The sequence below is a fragment of the Mauremys reevesii genome, linkage group 1, assembly GCF_016161935.1.
Source record: "Mauremys reevesii isolate NIE-2019 linkage group 1, ASM1616193v1, whole genome shotgun sequence".
In the NCBI taxonomy this organism is placed as follows: domain Eukaryota; kingdom Metazoa; phylum Chordata; order Testudines; family Geoemydidae; genus Mauremys; species Mauremys reevesii.
Window position 1 is genome coordinate 45,755,289 of NC_052623.1, and position 16,153 is coordinate 45,771,441.

General features: G+C 42.9%; 1 protein-coding gene and 1 long non-coding RNA gene across 5 annotated transcripts in view; one reads left to right on the forward strand and one right to left on the reverse strand.

The window, feature by feature from the left end:
* Window positions 1-16,153, reverse strand: part of MICU2 (mitochondrial calcium uptake 2) — a 256,675-nt gene that overhangs the window by 68,898 nt on the left and 171,624 nt on the right. The window lies entirely within an intron of this gene.
* Window positions 400-15,507, forward strand: LOC120373747. Of its 2 annotated transcripts, none has more exons than XR_005585686.1 (4): window positions 400-520; window positions 668-857; window positions 2,212-2,339; window positions 15,450-15,507. It is a non-coding gene; the product is annotated as an uncharacterized LOC120373747 (long non-coding RNA). The 2 variants fall into 2 exon arrangements; XR_005585687.1 differs by lacking the exon at window positions 15,450-15,507 and adding an exon at window positions 3,803-3,879.

Genomic DNA, 16,153 nt, shown 5'->3' on the forward strand with positions numbered 1-16,153 from the left:
CACCGGTGCATGTGGCAAACACACACACCTAATATGGAATGGACATGAGTAAGTATTCGAAGAAGAACGACGGATCAGAAGCTGAATACTAGAGCCAATGGGTGAGCCAGAGATTTGGTCAAGAAGTGGAGACGGGGTGTCAAAGATGGAGAAGGGTTAGGGCTGAAGGGGCATAAGAGCAGGTGGGGCAGGAGCAAGTGCAGCTGCAGGTTGGGAATATGCTGAGCAGCCAATGAGCTCTGGCTGTTGCTGGGTTAAATAGTAGTTAGTTCTGCCCCTCCACCAGTCAGGAAGTGAAGTCAGTTAGGCAGCCCCTGTTAGGATCAGCTGTGTTCAGTATGTTGCTAGGAGACTGCCCCTACTGCAGCTGGCTCCCTGACAGGCACAGAGCTGACCTCACAGTGGTTAGCTCAGCAATTTTGTCACAGGTGATGCTCTTATGCTTTTACAGGAACCATTTGCTGAAAACTGTTCAAATATGCTGATTTACTGTTCTAATTACAATGACAAATTATGCTAGGTATGATTAGTAAGGATCCCCATTATAATGTCCATAATACAATAGGGCATCTTAAATCATGGAAGTTCGAAGCTGCAGACCAGGTAACAGTTTATGTATTTTATCCTTTGAAGAAAAAAAATTTATCCAGGTGATGCTTGTTTCCAGTAGATTTCTTTCATCTGAATGGACTGCATAAAAGCTGGGTAGGCAGGCGGACTGATGAGCTTGTCTACTAAGAAAGGAGAGCAGAATGGACATGTGAGCAGAATGGCCAGGAAAGAAAAGTGACATCAACTGGGGTTGAGGGAGAGAAACTGAGCAGCCAAACCGGGAAGGAAGATATGAATTGTGAAGGGTAAGAAAGAGAACAACATGAAGTAAAGAGAAAGACGGGGGTGTTTGAGAAGCAAATCAAAACATTTTACCACTATTCTTAGTACAGGAAATGCTGCAAATACTGGGTGTAGTAATGCTGATTTCTTTGGTTTAATGGCACCCACTATAAATAGGTTTTAAAAAATCTATATTGTTACAATTTATTCAAATTAATGTGGTGTACTGATTCATAGATAGTAAGCAAAAATTCATGGAAAGTAGTAACCTTGTTGAACAGAAATTTCAAACTATGAAGCATTATTAGTTTGTATATGGTCATGTGATTAGTCTAGTCTATTACAATAGAGATTTTAAGGCCCTTTTAACAACAAACTGCATACAGGAGTCTTTTCAATTTTTTTTTAAATATTGTATAAGATTTGAATTCAGTTATCCTTTGAATCCAGTAGCCCTACACATCATTTGGAAAACAAGCTTAAACCAATGACTAAATTTCACACACAGAAATATTGTAATTACTATTGTAGTTTTCATAATATTTCTTACACAACAGTTTAGCCCTTAGTGCTTGTCATTGTCACTGATTCAGTTTCTCACAAGGAGTTCCCTTTGGAACTCTAACAAGGTCAACTTGTTACGGGGAGGGATAGCTCAGTGGTTTGAGCATTGGCCTGCTAAACCCAGGGTTGAGAGTTCAATCCTTGAGGGGGCTACTTAAGGATCTAGGGCAAAAATTGGTTCTGCTAGTGAAGGCAGGGGGCTGGACTCGATGACCTTTCAAGGTCCCTTCCCGTTCTAGGAGATGGGTATATCTCCAATTATTATTATAGCTTTGTTAATATCATGCACTGGCCCATCAGATGTATGGCTCTCTGAAGAACAAGATCTTCTAAGGCCTTGTCTACATTGGTTAGGGAAACAAGGTTAGCTCCTGTCTAGTAAGAGCCATGCTTCAACATGGTTTGCTAGAGAGCTGCCCACAGTTTCTCCAGCCAGTGCAGACGAGGCCTTAAAAGCATGCCATTAATATGATTTATTTTAAAAAGGGTGCCCTTGCATCCTTAAAAGATTATGGGGACATGTTAAAACTATCATTCCTGACACTTGATCATATATACTAAGACCCAACCCTTTGTCTGAGGAATACAGGTGGGGATATAACTAGAACCTATTTGTTGAGTAGCAAAACTTATGAATGCAATTTTCTGCAATTTTAGTCTAATTCAGAAACAGTGTATTTTGATACACACCCACAAATCAAAGATTAGAAAACTCATTTACAGTAATAAGTCTAATGTCAATGCCTTAAAATGTAATTTTGAATTTTTATTTTTATGAGTACGGAAGAATGGAAAATACTTCTCTTGTTACAGATCTTCCAAGCCCATGGTGGAATTTTGGCTCAGGAAATAAACTGAAAGTTTTTAAAGTCCCCTCCTATCTAAGAGATTCCATCATCTGATTTTCGCTATTTACAGTGGATCTACAAAGCAGCAATCAGGTACAAGCACATCTTGTTACAGGCAAAGGGCCATTTTAGCTTTATGAGTGAAGCTGCATTAAAAAACATCAAGTGTACATAAGAGTAAAAAAAAATTATTTGCCTCCAGCCAAGAAAATGTAGTTAGTTGACAACTATAACTAAGAAAACACCACCAAGAGCAGCTACTTCAGTTTTAATTTGCCATAGGCAAGCACAGTCTTTTGTCATGTAATTTTTGACAATAGAAATGTTTCCATCATCTATCATCTTTTTACATTAACATGCAGAATGAATTTGACATCAGTGCTAGAATTAGTATTAGAACAGTACTGAATTAAACAAGTGCACGCTTGCACTCAGTAACACCTATTACTTTCATAGGGTTAGAAAAGGCTTAAAACTGACAGAACTGATAAGATTCTTTTGCTCTGACAATACCTTTTATGAACAAAGTCACTAAGATCTCATTTTGATGATAAAAATCAAATGCCGAAGTAAGTGGGAAACTTAACTCACACTCTGAACAAAGCAGAATTTTTCAAGTCTGTATATTTATTTGTTTTTAAATAAGGAAAATTCCATGCAAACTATATATATATATATATATATATATATATATATATATATATATATATATATATATAGAACCCCACCATACACTAAGGGCCATGTCTTAAATTTAGAACAATTGCCCAACAGATATTTTTGTCCAGGAAATTAACAGACTACCATCACCTTGACTTAGCAAAGTTACTGAGAACATTTCAGTAGGATACCATTTTAGCTATATTTCAGATGCAGACATAGCTTAGAAAAAATAACAAACAAGATTTCTCTCAAAATCTGCTTTTTAGTTGTTGCCATCCCTGCTACTTTTGCTGGAGTTTGGCAAATGCAATATCTCATCAGCATTCCTCACATGTTACAGCTTCTTCTCTAAAGAATAAAGAGAGCAGGATTAATTGAAGTTACAATAGTATTAACTCAGGCTCTGATCCTGCAATCTGTTCCCTGTAGGTATAGTTGCTGAAGTGGTGTGGAGTCCCACTGTAGTGAGGCTCTGCACAGATTCAGGGGTCAGAGTATGTGGATCAGATTCCAGGATTGGGGCCTAATTAAAACATTTATTTTACCTAAAACAAAGTTAAAATTAGCCTAAAAGCATGGGAACATCACATTACTCTGACCTATTAGATTTAGGCCTTCAGAAAAACTGGGAGTTTTCAAAAATAGCATCTTATTTTTCATAATAAAATCAACAAATTTTACACAGTGTTTATTCACAATGACAATAGTTGCAATAGCTGTTCTCCTCACCCTCTTGTAAATTAGAAACACTAACACCTTCCACAAAGTGGCATGAAGGTCACTGCTAAAATGTGGGTGGATGTGGTAATATTTGTGTGTATACACTTATGCACGCAAAAAGCATCTCTCTCACATATGGTGTACATTTATGTTTTTATTTCACACTTTGATAGCAGCGGGCTGGACTCAATGACCCATGAAGGCCCTTCCAGTCTTATGTTCCTAGGATAGACAAAGATGCCAGTTGGACACATCAGTATCATGACAGTACATATTTTAGTACTATTCCTCTCTTCACTGGTTAACAACTGATTAAACCATGTCACATGATCCATCTGGTGCAGTGTCTTTGCCTTTCTCCTACTTGGCTGGGATTGAGACTTGAGAGCATGTGCTGGGTAGACAAGTTAAAACAAGGATGAATCTTATGGGATGGTTCTTGACGGTATGCTAGGGCAGTCCCTAATTCCCACACTGAGACATCTCTCTACTTGTCCAAGAGATCCTCAGTTTGGGGATTACTTTTGGACACCTTCACTTCAAACTAATTCTACGTACCCAGGCAGCAACCAAAATACTTAGTTTCATGCAGCTCTAGTAATGTGACTGCAACCATTCATCTTCGATCTAGATCTTATTGCGTTCTATTATCGTGATAGAATATGTGCTTACGTTCACTCTAGCATATGACCTGTGTCTTAGTCACTGGATAGAGGCATGGACCTAAATTTACAAGAATGATTAATGATCGTGGGCGCCTAAATTACTGGGTGCCCAACTTGAGACATGTTAAAGGGGCCTGATTTTCAGAGCATGTGTGCTCAGCATATAATTATTTTCAGTACACTCAAAACTTTGAAGAAAATCCAGTCTGCTGTCACGTGCTCCTGGGAAATGCACCTAAAGATTACAATGGGCAGTGTCTGGGTACAGCTACACTTTGAGCTGGGAATATTATTCCCAACTCAAGGAGACTCTCTCAAGCTACCTGTCATCAAGCTAGTGTTCTAAAAATAGAATGTAGCAACGGCAGCATGAAAAGTGGGAAAGGCTAGCCACTCAGAGTGAGTGCCCATCAGAGATGACAGGCAGGTACTTGGGGCAGCTAGTCTCTCCTGCCACTTGCACTTTATATTTTTAGTGCACCAGCTTGATGACAGCTAGATAAAATAGGTCTCCTCAAGCTGGGACTCACACCCCAAGCTCAAAGTGTAGACATATCCTTAGAACAAGGGAAAAAAATAACCTCAAGAAGAGAGGAAAAATGGTTTTGGGGTTAAGCCACAGGACTGACTCGGGAGAGCTGGGTTCAATTCCTAGCTATTCCTCAGACATCTTATGTGAACTTGGACAAGTCATAATCTATCTGCCTGTTTTCCTGTAAAACAGAGACTATAATACTCCTTTGTCCTATCCTTTGTCTGTCTTGTTTATTTAGACTTTAAGCTCTTTGGGACAAGAACTGTTACACTATGTGTTTGTAACAGTGTCTGCCACAATAGAGACAAAGTTATGAATGGTGGTTCTAGTTTATACTGTAATAAAAAGAAAATTCAGGGATAAACAATTTATTCTTTAAAATCTACTTTTGAAACACTCATCTGGGGAGAAAAAAAATCAAAGAAAAATCAAAAGACTCTTATGGAGTCAGTCTACAAGTCCTGATCAGCTGATCAGCTGTGAAAAATACTGAAAAAACAATATCTGATCAATAAATAAGAGAGCAGGGTTAAAACAATTAGCTGAGTTAACCTAACTTTAGCTAGCAATCACTTACTGATGCCATGAATTGCTAAATGAAAAAGTAATTGATACAAGCCCTCAGCATCACCAGAATTTGCAACTTTGAATTAAAAACAAATATAACCAATGTAATGGCTGATTTTAAAAAACAGAATATCAAAAATTTCTGATATGATGATTTATAGAGCATGGTTCTGTATCTTTCAGAAATGTATATGAACATTATTTATTTAGTGCAATAGTTCCACTGAGGAAATAAGTTTATGCACATGCCCGGGTTGAGGCCAACTTTGGCAGATTTCCACTTCAGAGGAGTAGTTGCGTCACACCCCAGAAATACCAGAAGATTTCTTTATGAGTAAGGCCGCCTGGGATTGAGAGGGTGGGAAGCTGTTGTAGGGAGATAACATCAAAGGATAACATGATCTGTTAAGAAACTGAAACAGACTGAAATTTCCAGGAAAGCCTATTTTCATAAAATGCTAGAATTTTTGAAAGAGATGGTAAGTTACCAACAATAATTAAGAATTCCAGAAATGATCAATAGCTTTATGGTCATTAATCAGTCTATTTAGGTACATACTCGATTCTCATCTGAGCACCTCCCAAATGAAAAATGTTACAAACACATTCTCTCCTTTCTCTGCCTGTAAAGGTAGCTTGAAAGGTAAATTTATGTGTGTGTAAGTCTATGGGGAAAGTTTATTGTGAAAAGCTAAATTAAGATGTGGATTTTGCATTTAGTTCTGAATCTAGTGAAGTTAGTGGTCAGTTCTTATATCTTGCGGAAGTGAGTTCCACAGGATTGTTTCAGCTCCCCTGAAGGTTCTGTCTCATGCACTCAATATCTTTGACTCTACCCTGAAATAAAGTGGGAACGAATTCTATAGTGTTATATATTATTATGCTTTATATTATGTGTTCTATTTCTCTTATAACCAAAAACTAGTTTTGAGATCATTTTAACATAGGAGTACATGCTAGGAAAGGAACTATATATATACACACACAAACATTCAATCATCCATCTCAATCTGGTAGTGCCCCGAGGACCCGATTGGTGGTGGTGGTGGTGGGGTTCCCACTGTGCAAGGCATCATATCTCAGATGCAGTCAACTAGATGGGAAGAAGATGTTCACAAAATGCCTCCCACCAAAATTTAAACTGGTTCTAGGAGATATGGCAGAATTTGATTTTTTTTAAAATAATTTTGACAGATAATATTGTTTGTTTTAAAAGATTTTTTTCAATTTTTATTGATTTAAAATTTCACTCTTGCAGAAAGTTATGAAGTAGGTATCAGACAGTAATTATTTAATGAAAGTACCTGTTAAGATTCAAAACCATCAAAACTCAAATTGTTCACATCACATGTTAAAATATACAAAGTAAATATCCTTAAATCAAACTCTAAGAAGTTCTCAAATAGCATTTTTCTTTCTTTGCCTATCTGTAAATGTTGTTTATTATTGATGGAAATATATTTTTGTCAGTTTGTGTGTATACAGTGAAATCGATGTTTACTGACATTTACTGATTAAACATCGACAAAAATTATCACTTTTTTTCTGGCACCTAAAAAATTTAAAAAAAAACAACAGGTAACTAAGGGCTGCTCATAAAAGATAAAAATCACTGTTAATTATTATGAACTGGATTCTCTGGTTGGCTAAGGCCACTTTTCACTCTTTGGAGAGGACTGGTTGAGAATTCATCCTGTGCATGGGAATTTACCACTGGCATAAATCCACTCAGCCACACCTGAAGTAAAGTAAAGGAAAGAGTGTTCCAGTGGTGGGTGGATGGCTTGGCTGGAGTGAGGAAATAAAGGCCTATGTCTTTAAGTGGACAACAGAAACTACTTTTACTAACATGGATTTTATCTTTTTTCTTCCTTTGATCTTGTTTATCCCCTAACCAGAAACTGCAAATTATATTAAACTGTGCCAAATTTTGTGAAATAATTGTATGATTTAATCTTTGCACTTTGATATGCAATGAATATTTTGGCATACAAGAACCACAAGAATTAGTTACTGAGGCCAAAAAAGTCCAATCGGGTCATCCAGTCTGACATCCTATGCCTAGTAGGATTCTTACTCGTGCTGTTTATATACGTATATACACATATGCCAAGATATATTAGTGTTAAACTGTAATTCCAGGTTTGAAAGACAAAAGAAACAGTTCAATTTTGTTACGCGGTGAAAATTCAGATGCAACAATTCCCAAAACTTTCTACATTGTGTACAAACTTCAGGATAATGTTGATACTGCTCATTCCTAATGGAGCAAAAAGTTTAATACCTTCAAAATACAAAATTTGAAACATTTTGTGAAAAATGTCAACTTATTCATGGGATCAGTATGAAAAATGTAGTGCTCTTACCATAATTCTGTTCAGAGGTAGAGCATTTACAGTGCTTGCATCCAAGCAGTAAATAGCAGAGGTATTAGTCCATCAAGACAATTTAGACTACTTCAGAGGGTAAGTAACATTTCATATAAATTGAGTGTGGCCTCAGGAGTCCCGTAAATATAAAAAGTTATTTGGATCCAGTTCATCTAGTAGTCCATTTATTATTTTTCATTTCACCCTATCACATTCATCATTATCTACAGCATCTTCAATGTTTTCTTTTTTGTTACAATAATATTTTTTCTTTAAAGGATTAATTTGCTTTCATTACAGCAGCAAAAAGTGAAAATTTTCACAAATATTGCAGAAAAAGTTACTTTATAGAGTCAATAATTAGTTGGAAAAAACAGTGGAATTCTGCTAGGAGGATCAATTTTGGAATCTCCCATCTCAGTCTTTTGATCATTATATCCCAATAATCCCTAGTCAGAGCCTTGAAAGAGGTGGCATGCATTCTCATATCTATTATGAGATCTGGAAATCTCACCAACAGGATGCCTGATTTCTACCCTTCCTTCATTTCCAAAGGTGCTGGTAATCCTTGCTCCCTCTTGCTTGCTGTTAATTCTTTTTTCCATCTAGCCAGCCTTCTTTTTAAAGCTGCCCATGTTCCACTGTCAAAACATCTCTCCCACCACACTACTGTTACTATTTTCTTTCCAACTCCAGTGAATTTATAGCAAATTTTTTGGTTCTTGCTGCACATAGTCTCACAACAATACGAAAAGCCTTCACGTGACGTACAGAAGGCACCATCTAGAGGAAGGTGCACTAAACTACAAGCCTAGGGGCCATGAGTTCTAATCTCAAGTCTTCCACTGACTACTGTTGTATTTCTGCCCTATGAGCCAAGGTTTCAGACCTTGGAGGAAAGGGGGGTTAAAACTCAGCTACCCATTTCTCAGATGAAATAACTGACAGATTGCACATGGTCACTGGATGCAGAGCTGAGAATGGGTCTCTAATATAATGGAACTAAGTCTCATCTACTTTGCCACACAGTCTTTCAAAAAGTACATGACAAATTAGGTGCTTCTGTAACCCACACCAACACAGTGGAGTTCTATGAAACCCCCTTAGAGCTAGATCATATATAGAAGTTTATGACTCGGATACTGCTGCCCTGATAATAGATCTGGTTACTTAGCCCAAGTGGTAGAGGCTCATGCATGTCCATCACACAATCTTGGGTTCAGTACTCAAAGATGATCCCACAAAGAGTATTACATTTGGCTATGCTATCTGTAACCACTAGATCACAATCTGCTCCCAGAACCAGGAATAAAAACCAAGAATCTACATGCCCAGCTTTCCATAAACTGTCATGTAACTCATTGACAATGCGTGTGTTTTCTCTCTCTGTATGGGCTAGTCCACATAGAGGACAACATGATTTCTCCTTAACTAGTTATTCCTACAGCTGAAGCAGAAGAGGTCCATGCTGTGGACCTGAAGGCTGAGGATTCACATCCTACTGATGACCCATGCGGGGGGTGAAAAATATCTTCATATCCAATATGCATAAAAGTTAGTGTAAGAACCCCTGAGTAATTGCTGAAATGATTTTATATTGCAAAATGTTGTATTTAAAGGGGAATGTGGATGATGATGTGCTCATATTTGTTTTACTGTTGCATTTTGTGTGTGTTTGCGTTTGGTTAATAGGGACTTTCCCTTCAAGAACAGGGTGGGGGTGATTTTGCCTGCGTTTTCCAGAGAGCGGTAAATTCCAAAAGGTCAGAACTAGAGTTAATAAATGTACCTTCTCAGAAGAGAAAGTTACTCACCTTGCAGTAACTGAGGTTCTTCGAGATGTTCCCTGTGGGTGCTCCACTCTAGATGACGGTGCGTCCCGGCGCTGCTGATCGGAGATTTTCGGTAGCAGTGCCTGGTTGGGGCGCACACACCCAGATGGTATCTCCCGTCTAGTTGGAATCTTCCTGAGTGCGTGCGCCCCACACCCTCCTCAGTTCCTTCTCTACCGTGGAGAGTCATCTCAGTACTCCAAAGTAGAGGGGAGAAGGGCGGGGAGTGGAGCACCCCCAGGGACACACATCTCAAAGAACCTCAGTTACTGCAAGGTGAGTAACTTTCTCTTCTTCTTCTTCTTCTTCGAGTGCTGTCCCTGTGGGTGCTCCACGCTAGGTGAATGTGTAGCAGTACCCACTATGGTTGGTGGGATTGTGGAGATGCGGCAGGGAGTACTGAAGATAGTACTGTATGGCCTACTATTGTGTCTGCCGGTGGTGTCTTGCGTTAGAGCATAGTGTTTTGCAAACGTGTGTTCAGATGACCATGTAGCCGCTTTGCAGATATCAGGAATGGGAACATTGTGTAAGAAGGCAATAGATGCCGACATGGCTCTAGTGGAATGAGTTCTAATGTCTTCGGGCGGTAGAAGATTCTTTGCACGGTAACAGGATCTGATGCAGTCAGAGATCCACTTGGATAGACGTTGTTTAGAGATAGCCGTGCCTTTTGATCTTTCGGCAATGGAAACGAAGAGTCATGGAGACTTGCGAAATGGTTTAGTCCTGTCTAAATAAAAGGCAATTGCTCGCCTGACGTCGAGAGTATGCAGGGTTGCGTCCTGCGGAGTTTTGTGACGTTTGGGATAGAAAGTAGGTAAATATATAGGTTGGTTGAGGTGGAAGGTCGATACCACCTTAGGAAGAAATTTAGGATGTGGTCTCAAAGTGACTTTATCTTTGCAGAAGATTATGTAGGGAGGGTGGGCCATCAGGGCACTCATTTCACCAACTCTCCTTGCTGATGTTATGGCAACTAGGAAAGCCACCTTCATGGACATATGGAGTTGAGAGGAGGTAGCCAAGGGCTCAAATGGAGGTTTCATGAGAGCATGAAGAACAAGGTTAAGTTTCCATGTAGCCACTGTTGAGTGAATTTCAGGGTAGAGATTTTGCAGGCCAGAGAGAAAGCGTTTAATGGTGGGGTGTGTAAAGAGTGAGTACCCATCCAATAGTTCATGGAAGGTGGTAAGTGCCGCCAGGTGCACTTTGATGGAGCTGAGCAAAAGTCCGTCCCGTTTTAGTTTCAGGAGGTAATCTAGAATGTTAGGGAGGGTCATGTTGTTGGGTGCTAAATGTTTATATGAGCACCAAAGAGCGAAATGCCTCCACTTCTGAAGGTAGGTTTTACGAGTGGAGTCTCTCCTACTGTGCAAGAGGACATATAGGACTTGCTCGGAACAGGCTAGTTCATGGGTTTGGAACCATGAAGGAACCAGGCTGTGAGGTGGAGCTTTCGGAGCTGGGGGTGAAGGACTCGTCCGTTGTCCTGGTAAAGGAGGTCTGGCCTGTTGGGGAGAGCCCATGGGTGACGGGAGGACATGCGGAGAAGGTAGGGGTACCACGTCTGTCTTGGCCAAGCTGGGGCAATAAGGATGACCTGGGCCTTGTCGTCCGCGATCTTCCGAATAACTCTGTGTAGTAGAGGGATAGGTGGGAAGGCGTACAAGAGGTAGTTGTTCCATGGGATGAGGAATGTATCCCCTAGGGATGCAGTCCCGAGTCCCGCCCTGTAGCAAAACAGGGGGCATTTTCGGTTTTGGGTCGTGGCGAAGAGATCTATTGATGGGGTGCCCCAGTGAGAGAAAAGCTGTTGGAGTATTGCGGGGTGCAGTTCCCATTCATGTTCTGTCGAGAAGTGCCTGCTGAGCGCGTCGGCAGTAGTGTTGTGGCAGCCTGGTAGGTAGGAAGCGATGATCTGTATTCGATGTTGTATGCACCAGTTCCATAGTCGAATGGCTTCCACGCAGAAGGAATGTGATCGGGCTCCCCCTTGTCTGTTTATGTAATACATGCATGCTATGTTGTCTGTTAAGACTCGCAGGTATTTGTTCTTTATGAGGGGAAGAAAGTGAAGGCATGCTCTCCTCACTGCTCTGAGCTCTAAGAGATTTATGTGTAGATGCGTCTCTGATGCAGACCACCAGCCTTGTGCTCTGTGTTCCCCTAGATGCGCTCCCCAACCTATCAGGGAAGCGTCCGTGGTGAGCATGAGCGTTGGGGATCATTGCTGGAAGGAAACCCCTGTGCAGAGGTTTTCTGGACTTGTCCACCATTGTAGGGAAGTTATAACATTGGGAGGAGGAGTTAGTAGCATCCCTAAGGGATGTCTACTGGGTTTGAAACTGGAGTTGAGCCAGCCCTGGAGGCATCTCATATGTAGTCTGGCATATTGAACCACGAAGGTGGTAGCTGCCATGTGACCAAGGAGCTGTAGGCAGATTCTTGCTTGCGTCCTGGGACGAATAGAGAGCGTGCATATGAGCTGCGTGATAGCAAGGAATCTGTTGTATGGGAGTGAGGCCCTGCTCTGGGTTGAGTCGAGATGAGCTCCGATGAACTCGATCTGTTGCATGGGTATCAGGGTGGATTTTTGGATGTTTATTTGGAGGCCTAGGCTGTGAAAGAGGGAGATGGCGAAACGCATGGCTTGAAGTGTCTCGCCATAGGAGTCGCCCTTGATGAGGCAATCGTCCAGGTAGGGGAAAAGTGTGACCCCGTGTTTGTGGAGGTGAGCCACAACCACGGCTAGGGTCTTGGAAAAAACTCTTGGAGCCGTGGAGAGTCTGAAAGGAAGAACTCTGTATTGAAAATGATCCTGACCGATTGTGAATCGTAGGAAGCGTCTGTGAGCTGGATGAATTGATATGTGGAAGTAAGCATCTTGTAGGTCGAGGGCTGTGAACCAGTCCCCTTGATCCAATGCAGGTATTATTGTGCCCAGAGTGACCATCTTGAATCTTTGTGTCCTCACGAATTTGTTCAGTCGGCGTAGGTCTAGTATAGGCCTCCATCCCCCGGTCTTTTTCTGTGTTAGAAAGTAATGGGAGTAGAAACCAGTCCCCTGGTGTTGCGTCGGCACAGGTTCCACTGTGCCTAGTTGCAGAAGGTGAGCCACTTCTGTGCGAAGTAATTGCTCGTGAGAAGGGTCCCTGAAGAGGGACGGGGAAGGGGGAAGGGTAGGATATAAAAGGGATGGAGTAACCAGTCTGAACTATTTCGAGGACCCAGCGGTCCTGTGTAATCCGCTGCCAGGCATGTTGGAAATACTGGAGGCAGTGGCCAAATGGACAAGTAAGTGGTGGAATCAAGGGGTAGTCGTGCAGACCCTCGACCAACGCTTCAAAACTGTTGTTTCTTGCCCGGTGGATGGAAGGTGGTGGCTTGATTTTGATTTTGTCTGCATTTGGGAGGTCTAGTACGATTCCTAGTTGTGTCGTATGGTCTGGATTGAGGGCGATAGTACTGATGTGTGCATGATCTTTGGTAGGGTTGGTATCGTTGTCTCCTGGGAAGAGATGGGTGAATGCCCAGGGTGCGCAGTGTCGCTCTCGAATCCTTCATGGTGTGGAGGAGTTCATCAGTTTTTTTCAAGAAGAGTTTGTCCTTATCAAAAGGGAGATCCTCCACTTTGGTCTGGAGTTCTTTAGGAATGCCTGACACAGAGAGCCATGAGGATCTGCACATAACCACAGCAGTTGCAGTGGTACGGGCTGCTGTGTCCGCTGTGTCTAAAGACGCCTGTAGGGCCGTTCTGGAGATCAGTTGTCCCTCAGACAGGATTGATTTGAAGTCTGCTCTTCTGTCCTCTGGTATGTAGGAGGCAAATTCGAAAAGCTTATTGTAATTATCAAAATCATAGCTGGCGAGGAGAGCAGAATAGTTTGCAATCCTGAATTGTAGTGTAGAGGATGTATAAACTTTGCGTCCCAGGACATCAAGGCGTCTAAGGTCTTTGTCTTGCGGGGTGGGTCGATATTGTGACTGTTTGGTCCTCTGTGCAACTGCATTGATGACAAGAGAGTTCGGTGGTGGATGAGAAAATAGGAAGTCTGCGTCCTTTGCAGGAATGTAGTATTTATGTTCGGCCTTCTTGCAAGTTGGTACTAGAGAAGCTGGGGTTTGCCAGAGAGTGTCAGCTGGCTCCATGAGTGCTGCGTTTATAGGGAGCGCGATTTTCGAGGGCGCAGACGGTTGAAGGATTTTGAGGAGTTTGTGTTGCTTCTCCTGAACCTCTTCTATGGGAATATCCTGACTGAATGCAACCCTCCTAAAAAGTTCTTGGAATTGTTTGCAGTTGTCCATGGTCTGTGGAGGTGAAGGGAGGATGGCTTCATCTGAGGCTAGTGGAGAGTTAGGGTCAGGCGAGTCAGGATATGGTGCGTAGCTCCCAGGCTCAGGAGGGGGCTCAGGCAACCTGGAAGTGGATGGAGCAGGAGATTGAGGCACAGAAGGAGGATGATTGGTAGGAGGATGTTGCCACGGGTACCACTGAGGCCAAGGCATAGGGTAGGAGAACCCAGGTGCCGCCCACGGGGGGGGCAAAGTAGGGAAACTGAGGATGCTGAGCTTGAGCCATGACCTGAGGTGGTAAAAGTGCCTGTGGAGGAGAAGCAGGAGGGGAAAACTCCGCTTGCTGCTGTAGCTCAAGGTCACCGTCAGTGAAAGCCAGTTCAGGTGGAGAAAGTGGCAGGTCAAGAAAGGAATCCTCTGTATCTAGGAGCGGAGAGTGAGGCTCAAGTGGCACTAAAAGGTCACTTTGAGTGAGAAGCTGTTGTTCCTGCTCCCTAGGCTGAGCTAAGCCTGCTCTCTGCTCTAGCTCTTTAGTAGGGGAGATTGACAGAGAGTGTCCTGCTGTATTGAGCTTAGAGGTGCCCTGCAGGGGGTCTGCTGCTGGTGCGCGGGTAGAAGAATGGCTGGGTGCTGACGCTCTTCTTGGTGCCGAGGCTGATCGCGCTGTCGGCACCACAGCTATTTTCGTTGCTGAGGCAGAATGCGCTGGCGGGATCGCGGCCGCTTTTAGCGCTGTAACTGACCAGGCTGTGAGTACCACGGCCGTTTTGGGTGTCGGTGCCGGACGCGCTGCCGGCACCACGGCCGTTGCCGTTGCCGAGGAGGAACGTGGTGCCGGTGCTGTAGCCCATCTCGGTGCCGAAGAGGAGTGAGTTGTCCACGCCGCAGTCATTTGCGGCGCTGAGGGGACCGAATCAACAAGTGCCTTCCCCGCGCGGGAGGTCTGGTCCCTGCCTCTGAGCTCTGTCAGAGCAGTAGCTGAGGCATTAGAAGAGGCTGAAGCAGCTGTCTTTCGTGTTGTCAGCACAGGGGTAGGGATCTCGCCGGAGACCCCCTACCCTTGTTAGAGTCTCGTTTGTGAGACTGCTGAGCTTCTTGCCTCTGCTCCAGGGAGGGTGAAGCAACGCTCCCCACTGGTTCCGATCTGGCTGGGGAGCATGTGGGAGCAGGTTCAACCTTTCCCGTCTCCAACAGCGGCTGCAGGGATTTTTCCATCATAATGATCTTGAGGCGCAGATCCCTGTCACGACAAGCTCTTGACTTGAGGCTTGCACAATGGAGGCACTTCGCGGGGATGTGGGTGTCCCCGAGGCACTTCACACAATGAGAGTGGCCATCTGACTGTGGCATGGAGTCCTGACAGGAGATGCATCTTTTGAAACCTGAAGCTCCTGGCATTATAAATTAGAGATGGCCGAGGAGAGTGAGACAAGCCTGAGGGACTTTTTTTTTTTTTTTTAACTAAGTAACTAACTATGTAATTATACTAAAGGAAGGGAAACAACTGGGAAGTAATTAATAATTATTTCTATGTTCTTTGTTACTGTTTCCTATAGAGACCAGGGAAGAGAAGGCAGCACTGCCCCGAGTCCCGTCTTCAGCCGAGGACGGTTGAGAAGGAACTGAGGAGGGTGTGGGGCGCACGCACTCAGGAAGATTCCAACTAGACGGGAGATACCATCTGGGTGCATGCGCCCCAACCAGGCACTGCTACCGAAAATCTCCGATCGACAGCGCCGGGACGCACCATCACCTAGAGTGGAGCACCCACAGGGACAGCACTCGAAGAAGAAAAAATACCCTCATTCATGAAGGTGTATCTTAGGGTGACTGGATGCCTCAGAATGTTGCTTTTAGTTTATATAACCTTAATCTGTAGGTCTCCATTATGAATTCTGCTCCCCTCAACAGGGATTAAAACTTGTACCCACCTAATGGATGTTTTGTACCCCTACATGAGATGAGTTTGGCAAGTTCCAGTTCCAGCTTCCAAATCACAAATTCACCACTATGCTTTGCACTAGACTGTAAGCTTTTTAAGGTACATACAGTGTTTTATGATGTGTTTGTACAACACCTTGCACAACGGGGCCCCCATCTCTGGTGGGCCCTCTAGCAAGAGCTCCTACAATGGGGGGCCAAAATCAAAATAACCTTACTCATGATAAACTTGTGGGAGTTGGCAAATTATTGCATACACAATGGAGATGGGCAGGGGTAATTCTAAAGTCAGAAGACACTTAAAAAATCATGAATATTG